The following is a 17260-nucleotide window of genomic DNA, read 5'->3' as shown; positions in this document are numbered from 1 at the left end:
TGCAATCAAATGTGAATCTACATTTTTATTAAAGATTAATTCTTGGGTGGGAACTATATATTCTAATTTCTGAATCAAGCCTCAATTTGCTAAAATCCATCCCACATCCCTGTGACCTCACTGAATAAGGAGGAAACTGGAGCTCAGGGAGTTTAAGATTTTTTTGCCAATTACTCTTCAACTGACTAACAAAAAGCTAACACTCTCAACTGCATTTCCATTATTGTATGGAACCCCTTTTAAAAAATAAAGAGTGATTTGATTTGACCTTTTTTTTAGCTTTTTTTTTAAAACCAATCTGTATCTTTTTCTTTTTTTTAATTTAATTTTTATTTTATATTGGAGTATAGTTGATTTACAACTTTGTGTTCGTTTCAGGTGTACAGCTAAGTGATTCAGTTATACATATACATATATCCATTCTTTTTAAGAGTCTGACCTTTTTTTAAATGAGAGGAGTCAAGAGTGAAAAGTTCCCATGGCCTGAGGGCCACCACAAATATGTGGCACTGTAATAAAGCCTGTTGATGAAGCGCACAAATTAACTTTCATTTTCTGGAGACAGTAAATGCAGTGTTTTGTCTGAATATATGCACCATGAACAATGCAACGTTTTATACCATTCCTTTTATGCATAACCCCACTTGCATATTATTAATATTTCCTGACTAGATTAAAAGTCTTAGAGATGATTTTGCCTGAAATGTTTTAGTTCAATGCCCCCTTGGGGGAATTATTTTCAGCCTTAATTAACTTAATTGACAAGGCAACCAAGAGAATTAAAATGAGAGAAAAACAAGAATATTTAGAAAAAAAATAAGGTTTCCCACTTTATTTATAAAGAGCCCCTGAAACTCAGTGTGTAGCAAGAACGTGCAAATCTGGAACGTTCACTTATTACTGAGTTCATTAGCATTTCACATAATTGGTCAACCTTACCCTGTGCAGTTATGTTCTTTCCTGAAATGTTTTGAATAGGCTATTACTATGACCATCAATCTAAACATTTTTAAAGCCAGTATCATCTAAAATAAATGCCTCTGTGCTTCACATTGCTAGAAATTTTTATCATAAAAGTATGCATTCCCTCCCCCTTAAGGGCGGCCGTCACAATGGGTTTTGTTTGGAGAAATAAACTGAAAATTTAATTCTGTCCCCACCCTGCACTCCTCCCAAAGTAAAGCATCTGAATTGTAATTCCAGCCAATCTCCCTTCAGACCTTGGTTCATGAATTTCAGAGGTAAAATGGTCACAGCCTTGGGAACTGTGTGGAATCCGCATAATTTACTATTTCCTGTGATTCATCAAAATGCCATTCTTCCCAAGAGGCCATTTTTTCCCCCATCATGAACACACACGTACACTCACACACAAACATACCATAGATAACTTTAATTATCAAGAATATACAAATAGACTATAGTTTAAAAGGATTACAAGTGTGTTTAGTTACATTCAATTAAAACAAACAGATCCCTAAACCACTCTTTCTCCTATGAATTTTTGTCTGCATTTTGCGAGTAACAAATAGAACCCATTTATTAAGTATCTTTAAAAATTACAGACCTGGAGTGAGTGGCCTTACCTACACTTATTTGTCACTTGAAGAACACAAACTTGCATTCAGCTTGAAAGTGCTAGAAAGTTGACCTATGCTTTATAAAAATTCTCAAACACTTTAAGATCTTATTTTAAAAGAACACGAAGTAAACTACAGGAGTCGGCATGATGATTACGGCACCCATCCTCATTTTCCATTCTCTCACTGGCGTCCAGAGTCCTCATATTTCCTCCTGGGCACCAAAGGAATTCCCGACATTCTTGGAGGAACTCCTTTTTCATGTAGCCTGAGGCATTAACTGAAAATCCACCACTAGGCTTTACAGAACACAAAGAGCAGGAAAGCCTGAATTCTGGCATGAACTTAGTTCTCATGTACTTCTGGTTAGAAAGTTCCAGTCAACAGCTACTGACATGTTATGTTTGAAGCCCCCAAAATTCTTTCTGGTAATATTTTTTTCCTGCAGTAAGAACACCATCCCCACAGTGTCAAAAATCAGCTTTTCTAGAAGCTAAGAATTTTAACTAAGCTATGTGTGCAAAGAGGCCTGAAAATATGGTTCCATTAATGCTTATTAGTAATCCACACACCAATGGGTCTATGATAATTCAGGAGTTCCAAACCCGTAAGACTGAACTGCCTTCACCAGAATTCATAGAATAGAAAAGGCCGATAAAACCAAAGTGTGAACAGAAAGCAAAACTTCATAGTCTTTTCACTTTGCCATATTCAGAAGCACTGCTCTAGCTGCCTCAACACCCACACAAATAGTGAGTTCCTACTCTGTGTCTTCTGCTGGTGCTTCTGTATTCCATTTACTCCTCTAAGTAGCAGCAAGTAAATATGTGGTCCTTTTGGTTGAGAATTAATTTATATTAACATGGCCAACTCCAGGTTTACAAATGTTCTCTCTGTTTTTGTACCTGTCATCCCAGGCAGCAAATTTGCAAAATAGGCTTGGATGAGAGACCCAAAGACTCACAGAAAAATCACCAGGATAAAAATAACATACTTTTTCACTTTGTAGCATCCTTTCCATAAAAGAATAACCCAAGTTGAACATACATCTTCATTTTCCCCTCTCTGTATCAAAAAGTTGGTTTCCCCTGGCCACGTGTACAGTCTGCAGGTATGCCCAAACCATGTTTCTCATTAGTTTGAAACACTTCTCTTACTCCAAATTAATCATTTGATTTTGCTGTCAACGCCTGTGTCAAGACTTCCATCAAACCTGTTTCCTTAATGGTCCCCTCTGGCCATGGACTGCCAGCACGTCCCTTAAAACGTCAGACCCACACATATGCTGGATAACATGAATTTTCAGGGATATTCTAGTAAGTTGCATTACAGCGTGATGAGCTTTATATTTGGATGAGAAAATCATGCAAGTCAAAAAAAGGACAGACAGAAAGGGCTGTCTCTGATGAAGGGCTTCCTATGGGGAGAGGCATTTTATTATTTTAGTGGAATCTCCATCAAAGCAAGAGGAGAAACCAAGGTTTTAGATCAAGCATAGATCAAGCAAGACAGAGTGAAAGAGGATGCATGGGAGATAAAATATCCTTCTTCCTCCAAAAATGTTAGAATATAGTACTTCCTATTATTAAACATTCCTCAGTCAAGAAAATTTAAATCTATAGCTTTCTGTGATAGAATTAGATAAAGCCATGACTTTTCAGGGGACAATTTATCATTCTCAGTCCTTCTGTTCCTCTCACAAGGAAAATTATAGACAGGATTCTCAGGTAGAATTCATTGAACGAAGAATGGAAATTGCTGTCCCTCAGTACATGAGATCATTTATCATCATAAAGGAAGTCTAGATGGATGCGAAGGCCCCAGTCAATAGCTCACTTCCACCATAACTTAGAGGCTGTCCTGGAAGGAAAATAGTGCACCAATGATTTCACTTCAGGTTTTTAACAAGACAAATATCACTGACATCACATTTGGCTAGATGGTGTTTGCAGGATGGTTGAAATTCGACATTGGATAACTAACAATCCTACAGCCCTTTGTGAAAAGACTTCTGGTTGGGGTTGAAGTTCTCAAAGAGAAATCTTCAGGTCCTGGGCTTGGAGTCAGAGACAACAGTCACTGGCGGTGTCTGTATTCTATTTTCTGGAGAAGCCCCTTATGGGGGGATGGCAAAATAATCTATTTTGTTCATTTCCTCTGTGAATACATGTTTAAAATTTTAAATTATCCTTTTTGGGAAGAGAGAAAGGAAACCACATACATAAAAATCGTTGGCTTAAACTAGTTCCAGAAAAGGTACCAAATACTGGTAACATACACAAAACAGAAATTTTACCCTTCGAATCAGTAGCCTTCTTGCACATAACAGCTCATTGATTTTGGACTGCATTTAAGACATTGGCCTCAACAAAGGGAATACAGTTTATAGACATGACAGTCCTTATGAAACTAAAAATAGTAGCTCTGGGAACTTGCTCTCTACCAGCAATTCCCAAAAGAAGATTCAGAACTGGTGAACCCAAGCAAAACCAAGGACAATTTCCAGTTGCCCTTGTTTAGTGAAGGGAAAGTTTTTAGAAGACAGTGTCATTATACTTTCCAGGAATCAAGCAACTGTTATCGTGTGATAAAACTCTACTGACCACATTGTATGGTCGAAACTGTTTAGCCTCTGTGGGGCCCAGCACAGCACCTGGTCTACATCATGCCATCAAAAATAATGGATGGATACCATAAAAAAGAATGAAATAATGCCATTTGCAGCAACATGGATAGGCCTAGAGATTATCATACTAAGTGAAGGAATTCAAACAAAGACAAGTATCATCTGATATCACATATGTGGAATCTAAAAAATTATACAAATGAACTTATTTACAAAGCAGAAATAGGCTCACAGATAGAAAAAAAACTTGTGGTTACCAAAGGGGATAGCAGGGGGTGGAGGAGGGGAGAGGGAGGGCGGGATAAATTAGGAGTTTAGGAATAACAAATACACACTAATATATATAAGATAGGTAAACAACAAGGTCCTACTATATAGCACAGGGAATTCTATTCAATACCTTGTAATGACGTATAATGGAAAAGAATCTGAAAAAGGATACACATATGTATACATATATATATGTATGTATATATACCTGAATCACTTTGCTATACACTTGAAATTAACACATTGTAAATAACCTATATTTCAGTAAAAAAATAATGGATGGATAAATATAAGAAAGACTTACCTTTACAAATATGACTGAGTTTAGTTTCTTTGCTTTAATAGAAGGAAGGTAGGAAAAGAAGGAGGGAGGGAAGTGGGGAGGAGGGAGGGAGGAAAGAAAAATGTGATTTTCTGTCTGGGATTAGTGTAGGTGATATCAATCCCAGGTTTGCCACCCATCCTTTGGGCAAGTCCCTTAGACACGTGCCTTCACCATACACACCCCCAGTGAAATGGGAACACTGTTGCCTATGCCTGCAGTGTAGTTCTGAAGCACTGCATACTTGTTTAGTAAAGAACAAGAACAGTGGAGACAAAGGGACCCACTACTAGTACACCCAACTGGGGATGGAGAGGTGGTCCCAGTTCAAATCTGGGCTCTGCCGCTTACCAGCCATGACCTTTGGATCAAAGGCAGCAGAGAAATTAAATTTATGCCTCTATAACGGATTCTTTGTTTTGTGAAGGAACCATTAAAATAGAGATGTTTTCTGAGGGGCAGAGAGTTAGAATCAGCTTTCCTGGTGCTTTCAATTCATCAACATTCCTACCAAGACCTAAGTGCTATTCCAGTGCAGGAAACATCATCTTCTACCTTTGAAGTTACGAAAATCTTTCTGCAATTTGGTATTATATACAAAAGAAAACCTTGCTCATAAGTAAGGGGAATATATGAGCCATCTACTTAAGAGAAACTACAAAATATTAATTATACAGATGTGTAAAATTATTTTCAAGTCTTAAGTTTTATTTTGAAAGTTTCTCAAATTATTCACTCAGACTAAAACACTTAAGATTTTAAATATCAGTGTCCTTCTTTGCTTATTAAAGTGGTTTATTTAGACTTAGCTACATTTATCAACGTTGGTATTAGTAGACTTAAGCAGAAAACACATGGCTTCCTCAGGTAATTGGTTGCATTTTTTAAGAAAAACAGAAGTCTCATTACAGCATTATTTATGTCCATTTCTATAAGATAGTTCACTCAGACCAGAAATCATAACCTCTATTGAATGGACTCACACATGCTCTTTTTAAGTTGTTTATATATATGTGTGTATATATATCTATATATATCTATATATATATATAGATAGATATATATAGATATATATTTATTTATTTTAATTAATTTATTTTTTTTTCGGTACCCGGTCCTCTCACTGTTGTGGCCTCTCCCGTTGCGGAGCACAGGCTCCGGACGCGCAGGCTCAGCAGCCATGGCTCACGGGCCCAGCTGCTCCGCGGCATGTGGGATCTTCCTGGACCGGGGCACGAACCCGTGTCCCCTGCATTGGCAGGCGGACTCTCAACCACTCCACCACCAGGGTAGCCCTAAGTTGTTTATATATATTATTCAATACGTTATTAGATTAAAAACATCAATGCAAGCACATTATTGAATCTAGCTACATATACAGATACAAACTTTTCACCTTTTCAGAAATTGCTCTTCTACTGAATAGCAACTATATAAGAAACCAGTATATGTTTAAACATATACATATATGTTTAAACATAAACATATACAGCTTAAACATATACTATATGACATTCCTCTGATTAGAATTTCAGTCTCCACTTTACACATACCAATAAATCAATTTTCCCACCAGTAAATTAGCCCAACAGAAATTTGTTACTGGCTTCTCAACATTTTCTTCATCTTACAAATTTAGAATCATTGCAGTAAAATTTTATAGTGAGAAGGGTCTTTGGCGAATTGTCTCCAACTCTTCCTCAAATGCATGAGCTGTTTCTACAATGTGTGGAAACCTTCCTGATTTAATCACAATTTGTAAATTTTTAATGTACACTTACCTAACTAAGCAATTGGTCAGATTATGAGTAGAACATAAGGTTCGATGCTATATTTTTGACAACTATGGAAATAAATTCCTCACACACTTGGTAATACTGAGGCATGGTTAACTGATCCATTATGGTTTTGTAATCTAAATCTTAAATTATTTATTTATTGTACTCTGATCCTTAAAGAAAAACTTGAAGAGACATTTTTTTTTCATTGATTCTTAACTTTCAATACCTCAGGCAAATAGACATGAGACAAAAGTGCAGATTAGCAGACAACATTGGGAAATGCACAGGAAAATTAATTTTTGCATATTCCAAATCCAGAAAAGCAACCAGGTAAAAATATAATAAAACCAAGAAAAGATTCATTATTTTCTATCCATTGGAAATTGCCTTCAAAGTTGATTTTACAATTGGTCAGCTTTTCAGTATACCAGTGAGTGGTAAAAAGAACTAGGTCTCAAATCCCCATGGATGAGCCACTTAGTCCTTTGTAAAGAGCACAAGTATCTATTTTCTGTTCACATTTGAAGCCTCCTTTCTAGGAAACAACTCAGAACTCAGCAGAATCTCTTCTCGATTTTTACACATTATTATTGTGGAAACGCATTCCCCTATCACACTGGAATCCTTCAGCTTTCAGCCTTCTCTAGACCCCAGCTACCCCAACTGTATCCCCAGGGATGCAATCTTACCAAACACATGATGTTTTATGAAAATTAAACCAAAGAGGTGAGGCTCCACAGACAAGAAAAAAAAATGCCTCTTTGGTTTTAATCCAATTAGCAGTGTTTGGCATGGTCCCTAAAATGAAGAGCTGAGTTCTACATTCTCAGAATGAAAATGACTAGTTTACTTCCTTGTTTAAGGGTAATTATTATTATTATTATTTTTTTGCAGTACGCAGGCCTCACACTATTGTGGCCTCTCCCGTTGCAGAGCACAGGCTCCAGATGCACAGGCTCAGTGGCCATGGCCCATGGGCTCAGCCGCTCCGCGGCATGTGGGATCCTCCCAGACTGGGGCATGAACCTGTGTCCCCTGTATCAGCAGGCGGATCCTCAACCACTGCACCACCAGGGAAGCCCTTAGATGGTCAGAGATGGAAAATCATAATTCTACACTTGTTAAGTAGGTAGAGATTTATATAGGATCATAAACTACTGAGGATAAATGTATCCTGTTACTTGAGAGTAGTGACCACAGGAGAAGCCAGGCTAGTCCAGGGACAAGAAATAAGACCCGGGTCACTGGTGCAGTGTCCTGGTCTCTAATGGGTTCCTGAACTGAGCAAGTCGGCCTAGCTTCTTGAGCTGTAATAATCTTGTTGATCAAATCAAATAGTTATTACATGGCTTACTTTATATAAAAAACTAGTAATAAAGAAAGATCATAGAATAAACATACTAAGAAAAATTCAAAATGTTTTGCTTGAGACTGCAGGGTAATATGGAAAGAACATGGATTTTAAAATTAATACAGATCTGTGCTTTGAACCCTCCAATATGTGAAAATGGGCAACATAACTTAATTTTCCTGAATTTTCCTTTACTTGAATGAAGGGTGATAAATCTACAGAGCTGTTAACAATTAAAGGAGAGAATATTTGAAACATTTTGATTGTTCGGTATTTCTTAATATCGCTCTCATGTAATTATTAGTTATTAATTTAATTACATATATTATTAATGAAAGATTTTACTGTTTATTCTTTTATTTTATATATGCATATGTATAAAAGTGTTGTAGATGGATGCATGCATGCATGATGCATGCATGGAGGGATAGGTAATTTATTTATCTTTCTCTAACAAGCCAATAGGAGTACTGCCAGTGGTCAGCTCTTCCTATTCACTGCATGAGTGCTGTGGAGCTTATGACAATACCTCGCAGGTTGCAAACTAATAAAACATAGAAGAATATGATTAAAAAGCATCAAATAAAGATCACCTTTTATCTTTTCAAAAAGGATTTAGCTTAATCTAATTTTTTTTTTTTTTTTTTTTTTTTTTTGCGGTATGCGGGCCTCTCACTGTTGTGGCCTCTCCCGTTGCGGAGCACAGGCTCTGGATGCACAGGCCCAGCGGCCATGGCTCACGGGCCCAGCCACTCCGTGGGATCTTCCCGGACCGGGGCACGAACCCGCATCCCCTGCATCGGCAGGCGGACTCTCAACCACTGCGCCACCAGGGAAGCCCTTAATCTAATTTTTTAAGGATATATATATATATATATATATATATATATAAAGGAACAGGATGATCAAAAACACAAAATATACTTTATTTGCTACCATTTTTGTTATACCACTGAAATACTGTGATATAATTATCCTGCCAAACCAAAACAACAACAAAACAAAAGCACATAGAAGAAACTGAGATACTTGATATCTCCTAAAAAGTAGAATTGCTTACAAGAGATTTTGTGATAAAACCATCTTTGCTTTTGATATGATGGATTCAGACAAAAGCCATTCTCTCTTCTAAGGACACCGTTTTGGAGCAGAAGAAAATAACTGGTGTTTTACCAAATCTCCCTAGTACAAACTTGGAATTAATCTTAGAAAGACTATGAAGAAAGGATAGATTTTGAGACACGTTCAACTTTCAATTTATTTGGCCATTAAAGAAGGTATTACTCCATTCTCAAAATCCTCCATTAAGTCAAGAGGGAACTTTCAATACACAGTGTTGAAAAAAGACTTTACAAAATTGCATTCTTTCATAAGGTGGCAGTCCAGTGGTGATGCACACTGGTCAAAAAAGAGGACAAATACTTTGAAAAGATTAATAAAGGAAGACAGTCTCCATGGGCACAAGACCTGTGCACAGGGCTATGACTTAGAAGGACACTGCCTTTGGTTTAATTTTCTGCTGCTGCTGTCTAGAAATTCCTAATAATTTTTGAACAAGGGGACTCATATTATCTTTTGCACTGCACCTTTCAAATTATTTAACCAGTCCTGAGGGAAGACAGAGAAACTGCTAAAATCTCTCCTTAGATGGGGCTGAAGTTTCTCTTATCTAGGATTGTTGGAGAACACTGCCTTGATAGAAAATATCTGTTAGTAAAGACCAGTCCTCAACAAAAACGCAAGACTATGTTTACATCAGCTCTATCTCATCTTTTTGCACCATTCCCCTGGTGCATCTTCTTAGGGGCTCTTATTTCCCTCCTTCCTGCAACCAACACAATATGCCCCTCACCCCACCCCAGAGCATCACCTGAAATCAGAACTCTGCACCATTTTGTGCTATGCAGTCAATAGTTTGTGTCTTCTCGAGGTATTTCTACTTCAGGTCTTCCTCGAATTTATTAAAAGTTCTTTCCTCTGAAAGGGAACACTCCTACACTATTGGTGGGAATGTAAACTGGTGCAGCCACTATGGAAACAGTATGGAGTTCCTCAAAAAACTAAAAATAGAGTTGCCATATGATCCGGCAATCCCACTCCTGGTCATATATCCAGACAAAACTATAATTGAAAAAGATACATGTACCCCAATGTTCACAGCACCACTATTTACAATAGCCAAGACATGGAAACAACCTAAATGTCCATCGACAGATGAATGGATGAAGACAATATGGTATATATATACAATGGAATATTACTCAGCCATAAAAAAAGAATGACATAATGCCATTTGCAGCTACATGGATGAACCTAGAGATTATCATACTAAGTGAAGTAAATCAGAAAAAAGAAAGACAAATACCAAATGAAATCATTTACATGTGGAATCTAAAATACAACACAAATGAACTTATCTATGAAACAGAAACAGACTCATAGACAGAGAGAACAGACTTGTGGTTGCCAAGGGGTAGGGGGGTGGGGGAAGGAAGGACTGGGAGTTTGGAGTGAGTTAGCAGATGCAAACTATATATATAGAATGGATAAACAACAAGGTCCTACTGTATAGCACAGGGAACTATATTCAATACCCTGTGATAAACCAGAATGGAAAAGAATATGAAAAAGAATATACATATGTGTATAACTGAATCACTTTGCTGTACAGCAGACATTAACACAATATTGTAAATCAACTATATTTCAATAAAAGTTTTTTTTAAGTTATTTTCTCTGTAAAAGAAATTTCTGGCACCTGTGATGTATCAGGAACGTATTATTCTAGATAGGGATTCTTGCGAGAACTCTTGGAATTGTAGTTGCAAGGCAACTGCTTACTTAATACCACTGGTCCCCTCACTCGAGACATGTGACTTTCCTGATAACATCTTGCTGTTCTTTTTTAAAAAGTAACAAGGTTTACCGGAAGCCCATCTATTTCACAGCGCTGCCAGGAGTTAAATAACAGTCACGCAGCTTTCCCCACCATTGCTTAATAATCATGATTCATGACTCTGCTCTCCAGACATTTTTGAACAACAAAAGGTCAGAAATTCTGCATCTGTGAGGACCTGCAGTCACTTCCAGGTGCCCCCATCAGCACCTGAAACCAGACAGAACAACAGATCTCTTATCAGGCATGCTCCAGAGCCTTTGTCCCCAAGATGGTTTCATTTGCAAATGCCATTTGTCTTAGTCTTGACTTCTGCCAGACAGAGATAATGAAGTGAATCTAGGGTTGGCAAAAAGGGAATCCAGGTCTAGAGCTAGAGGAATGAGGCTTCCCTACTCATCTCCAGAAGAATTATGGCCTGGGCTCTAGAGAAAGCAGGTGTTCCCAACCAACTAACCCCACTCCACACTCCTGCCCGGGAGGGGTCTCAGGCAGAATGAGAGGGAAACAAGAGAGAGAGGAGCTCAGAGTCTCCGAGCTTGCAATGGCTGGCCTCGCAGGGGAGCTTGTCAAAAGAGATGCCAGCTAGCAACAAGCATGGCAGAGACACAATCATTTGAAATTTGCAAGGGAAACACTGGCCAAGAATCGTATCGAAATTGATAATGCTGGTCCACTTATCCACAAAGAGGTGATAAAACTGGCTCTAAACTGCATTGGAAGTCCAGAATAATGGCTGATATGGTGGTTGCTTAATAACTCTAGATTTAAAAGGTAGTAATTTATGAAAAAATGAAAACTAAAGTACTTATGTAATAAGAAAGAGAAAAGGAAGGGAGGGAAGGAGGGAGGGAGAAAAGAAGTAAAAAAGGAAGGAAGGGAAGAAGGCAAGAAGGTAGGAAGGAAGGAAGGAAGGAAGTTAGACCTGTATAACCTGAATAAGTAGACCAGTAGTTTTTAAACATTAAGCTGCATAAGCATTACCTGGAGACCTTTTAAAACAGGTTGCCGGGCCCCCCACAACACTTCCTGATTCAGTAGGTCTGAGGAGGAGTCTGAGAATTTGCTTTTCTAACCAGTTCCCAGGGTGATGCTGAAGCTTCTGGTCCAGGGACCACACTTTGAGAACCACCACTCTAAACCTTTATAGGAAAGATTATCTTCTAGTTTACAAAGGACATATTGTTGGGTGGAAGGCAAGCCAATTACTCTTTTTTTGTGCCTCAGTCGATGTCAATCTGCAGAGTACCAAACATTTTATTTGCTTTTATATAACTCACAGATGAAGTTTAAAATGTGCTAAGCCTTATTTATGATAGTTAAGATGCTGGAATTGATATTTTATAGCTGGACCATAAAAGTGAATGCAAACGAAAGACAAAATAGATGTAAAGATTGTTCAAAAAAGCCTAAGGAGGGCCAATCAGGACTCAAAGAAAAAGAACACAGACCATGCACATGGATTTTGTTCCACTCTGTCCATTGTAAACTGGCCTTAGGTCTTGGGCCTGTCACTTCATGCTGTTAGCCTCAGTCTTCTCATCTAAAAAATGGGAAGGCCAGAGCAGAAGAACTAAGTTCCCTCCACGTGCACCATTCTAACCTGGGACACCGGCTGTCACTGGAGCTATCTGTTTTTTCAAATTGCTTGCTCTTTCCTAAAGCACAATGACCAAATACTATTTTGTACCATAAATGTAATTTGGAAAGGTCAGTCTTGCCAGACCTGTCCCTTAACTATGCTCCTTGGAACACAAAGCATCAGTAGAGACAAGCAGTGTTGAGAGGTCATTTCGTAATTGTGTCCTAGGTTTATAACGTGGTTTTAACATCACATCAGTCCTTGGTTCTGTGCAGCTACATATGACATCAGAACACATGTGGAAATCTGCAACAGAATTTTCCCTAGCGTGTCCCTAAAGACTATGGATAACTTGGGCCTCGCAGCAACCGTTTCTCTAAGAAATAATGTTGATCATCTGGGAGAAGTTTTCAACATTTTTTATCAGATATTCCTAAAATCATATGCTGGATTGCTAGAAGTTAATCCTGAGATAACAATGGTTTCATTAATTTATAAACACCTCTGTAAATGTCTATCAACTTTAGATTGAAGTATTTTCCTTAATCATCTCCACAAAATAACGAAAAGGATAGGTATGGGGGGTTAAGAATAATCAAAGATATTATCTATACTATTGTTCCAGGGTTAATTTTAGAATAAGCATGTTGCCATGAAACTATTGTGATAGCATTTTTTAAAAACAGCTTCAGATTTTTCTGAAACTCTGTACATTAAAACACCAAATAGTGCTAGAAGGCTTGGAAAAAGAAGGTACACAGAATTTGAGCTTCATTTTTTTCAAATTATTTAAATATGAATTTGACCAAAAAGATCAAGATTTTGCCATTTTTTCCTCTTCTAAGGGTGAACACAAAGGCAAAGTAGAAGGTGTCCGGCCTGGGTTTGAATGTCTGTTAGTATTTATCAGCCAGTTTACCTTTGGTAATTTGCTAAACTTTCTGAGTTTCCGTTTTCTCAAGTTAGAGTAACTGATTACTTGGATATACTAATCCTATAATTTAATCTTTATAGGATTAAATGAGAAGATATAAAGTCCCTTTTGTGAACCTAACTTGTGGTAGTCAATTACTAAATTAGAGGCGTGGTTATTGTTCTTACAAGGGCTCAGCTCTCCTAGAAGGCAATCCTTTGGTTTGGGACCGAAGTCAGTGCCATCCAGGATTGTTTGCAGATCAGGCTGTGAACAGAACCTTACAGGCTGGCTGTGTAGTTCTTCATGTAAAACTACGTAAGAAAAGTCAGCATTGGCATAGGTCAGCAGGCCTCGATTGATCATTTTCACTCCTTGAATTAGAGTTTTATGTGAAGGTTGACTTACGGTAACATAAGTGGGGCCCTGATAACAAACATACTTACTATATAATACTTCAGATCAGAAAGCATCCTTGAGCAGAATAAGTTGTACACAAAAGTACATCAACTCTTAAGCCTGTGAAAATTAACAGAAAGCCTGTTTCCAACTGTGCTTACCCCACAAGACATGAAGAAAATGTCAAAATATTTTTTCCTACTTGTTGGAGCACTATTTTTAGATGGTTTTTGAATAGAGAACACATATTTGTTAAAGACGCCGAATTCATTCCAGATGGAGGCTTCACTGTGAAGTGACGGGCTGCAAAGAGCTGGTTTTCCTTTGTTAAGAAAAACCAGAAAGCCTGATCAGCTGAAAAATTCAGGTTGGCCAACACAGGACTGAGAATGTCCATGAATATTTTATAATCATTTTTCATACGTTTAGAAAACAGCTCCCTTCAAAAAGAAAACACAAAATCAAAGACAGGGAGGGAGGAGTTAGAGGAAGGGAGAAAGGAAGGGGGAGGGAGAGAGAGAGGGAGGGGGGAGAGAGAGAGAGGGAGAGAGAGGGAGAGGGGGAGAGGGGGAGAGAGAGGGAGGGAGAGAGAGAAGGAGAAAGAGAGAGAGGGAGGGGGAGGGAGGGAGAGAGGGAGGGAGAGAGGGAGAGAGAGAGAGAGAGGGAGAGAGAGAGACAGGGAGGGAGAGGGAGGGAGAGAGGGAGGGAGAGAGAGAAGGAGAAAGAGAGAGAGAGGGAGGGGGAGGAAGAGAGAGAGAGGGAGGGGGAGGGAGAGAGAGAGAGGGAGGGAGAGAAGGAGAGAGAGAGAGAGGGAGAAGGGGAGAGAGGGAGAGGGGTAGAGGGGGAGAGACAGAGAGAGAACTTCAGGGCTTTCTGGTCTAATCTACCTTCAGTTAAACCCTTCCTGGTGAAAACGCATCTCTCTGTCGATCTCTGGGTTGGTGACTGCCCCACTGGGGCTTTGGAATGCTCACACTTCAGACGTGACAGGCGCTGTACAATGGGCAGTCCCAGAGTTACGAGTTTCTCCCACATACCAAATACATGAAGTAGCCCTGGAGTGCTTGGAAGAGCTTTGGCTCGGGGCCACCCTGTAACAGGAACTTGCTTGGCAAAGAGCTGCTTGAAACACATTTGCTGTGTGTATATCTGGAGCCATTTCTTTCCCTTCCAGCCCCTTGAAACTGACATGGGTGGGCCAGTTCTCTGAGGACGTCCACCACTGAACAAAAAGCAAAAGCCTGACTTTCTAGAATTTGCCCCATGGGCTGTGTCCACAATTTCTGCTAACCGATTCTCCTGCTCTTCATGCCCACATGCCTTATAGGTGTATATCCCACATTTTCCACTGTGGGGAGCTGAGCCTTGAAATATTATATTAGTAAGCATTCTCGTAGGGAATTAAATCAAAACCAGGAAGGAGGAAAATACTGTCGGCTCTATCACAAACCTGGCAGAAAAGGAAGAATGAAAACACCTACGACACCCATAGTGGAGTCTCACTGCAGCCATGAACTCTTTAAAAAATGCCAAACATAACTTAGAAGCCGACTCACTCTCCAGTATGTTAACAGCAAGAAAGGCGGACCTACAGTCAGGAGGATAATGCCTGCTATTAAAACATAACTGATGAATGTTACAAAAAGAGTATTTGTCATCAAACAATGCTTCCATTGTAAAACAATTTCACCCTATGCATGAAAGATTCCAAATGCTAGTACAGCATTCAATTTGATACTGGAGTTTTATCATATTATTTCATGCGAAGAAGACTTATATACTCAATCTGACAGCTTTGCATATAAAGAACAGTTTCTGCATGACAAATGTGGCAAGCTTATTAAGTTACCAACACACTGTCAAGCCATATTGTCTCAGCAACAGCAGACCCCAAATATTTTCAAATGATTTTTTAAAGGGGCAATGTGGGAAAGCCAGAACAACCACATGTTCTGACTTTAATAAAAGTCACAATTGCAGGAACATTTACCTTATATCTAATTAGAACAAATCATCCATAAGCCTCATTGAGCCCATATTTAGTCTGTCACAGACTTTAATTTTTTGAGGTAGTTGGAAATATTAGTTTTTGATTTATCATTTACTGCCTCACAGCTGCAAAACAAAAAAGCTATTAAACTGGATATAAAAACAGACCACTTTTTCTTAAAAATATAGAGACATAAGGGACTTTACAAACCTTCTCATATGATGGGAAAAAACAAACTATTAAATAATGCAAAAGATTACTTTAAGAGTGTATGTAATCAAAATTGGGAATAGAAAGTAATTCAAGCATCGCTTCTTGCCCTTTTGGCTAAGATCAAGTGTAGAAAGTAATTTAAGCAGACTAGCCTCCTAATTTCCTCATATTCTTGAAGACACATTTACGCTCAATCTGGATATGAACTAAAAACACTAAGTTATATTTGTATTGCAAACAAGAATTGTAAAAAGCTTAATCATGTATAATAAAAACAAAAAGATGACAACTAGGACTCTACTATTAATATCATGAACTAGTTCCACTAATAAGCATTTGCTAGGTGTCAGGTACTAAGCTAAGAAATTTGGACACAATTTTTTTTCATTCTTATATCAACTCTCTAGTGCAGAGCCATTGCACAGATGAGGGAGAAAAAAAAACCCCATAAACTATACAACTTGCCTAAGGCCATCAGGCTAAGAGCAAACCTGAGTCCCTCTGATTCCTGAAGCACTGACCTCGTAACTACTCTTTTACTGTATTTCCTCACACAAATGAAGACTAGATGGGGTTGTCAGACTATCAAAGATCTTAACCTAGTCATACTAAAATAACATAGACAACTTTGCATCTCTGCTCTTATTCTACAATGACCCTGAGGAGACACAGCTAGTCAATTATCCAACAGATTGAAAGTCATTTTGTTTTGTTTTGATTTCTCTCTATCCAATATGGTCTAGAGTTCAAGAAGAATGGGTTCATGTGGTGGAATTTTCAAATGAACATTTTTTATGTAGACCCGTGACTTTAGACCACCTCCTCAGCACTGAATGTTACATGTGTTGATTTCCACCTGGGCAGAAAACCTTGAGAGCATCCTGGATGCCAGTGGCCATGGACTATCTCACCTTTGGTCGTAAGAATAAGGGACAGAATCTACCAAGTACTATCATGCCATGAAAGGGGCAGACAAGAGATTGAAGATAGTCCAAGTTGCAATTTTAGACCATATTTACCAAGACCATTTTCCTTAATCTCTCTCTGATATAAAAGCAGCATATGTAAATATTACTATACACATAGACTTCATATTCATACACATATACAAATTTAATAGGATATCAACCAAATGAAAAAAATACATAGTCACTGAGTAAAAGGTTAGGTTTTCCTGCTACTAAAATTTTTCAATATTTATTTTCTGTTACTGAATTTTTTTTCATATTTAAAAGAGTAGCTGAGGGCCTCCCTGGTGGCGCAGTGGTTGAGAGTCCGCCTGCCGATGCAGGGGATGCGGGTTCGTGCCCCGGTCTGGGAGGATCCCATATGCCGCG

The 17260-nt window shown here is 38.4% G+C and overlaps 1 protein-coding gene across 9 annotated transcripts in view; it reads right to left on the bottom strand.

The window, feature by feature from the left end:
* The window catches only part of RBMS3 (RNA binding motif single stranded interacting protein 3), a 743532-nt gene that overhangs the window by 654415 nt on the left and 71857 nt on the right, over nucleotides 1-17260 (bottom strand). The window contains exon 1 of one of the 9 annotated variants that reach the window (XM_060109335.1): nucleotides 14608-14654. The exons of 7 other annotated variants lie outside the window; for them this stretch is intronic. The gene's annotated coding sequence lies outside the window, so the exon portion shown is untranslated. Of the gene's footprint in view, nucleotides 1-14607; nucleotides 14655-17260 lie in introns of those variants that run through there. One more of the 9 variants, XM_060109334.1, reaches the window with a different exon arrangement.

The sequence above is a fragment of the Mesoplodon densirostris genome, chromosome 10 (genome assembly GCF_025265405.1).
Source record: "Mesoplodon densirostris isolate mMesDen1 chromosome 10, mMesDen1 primary haplotype, whole genome shotgun sequence".
Taxonomy (NCBI): Eukaryota; Metazoa; Chordata; class Mammalia; order Artiodactyla; family Ziphiidae; genus Mesoplodon; species Mesoplodon densirostris.
Note: the sequence above shows the minus strand (reverse complement) of the source record. Positions and strands in the feature narration are given on the sequence as shown.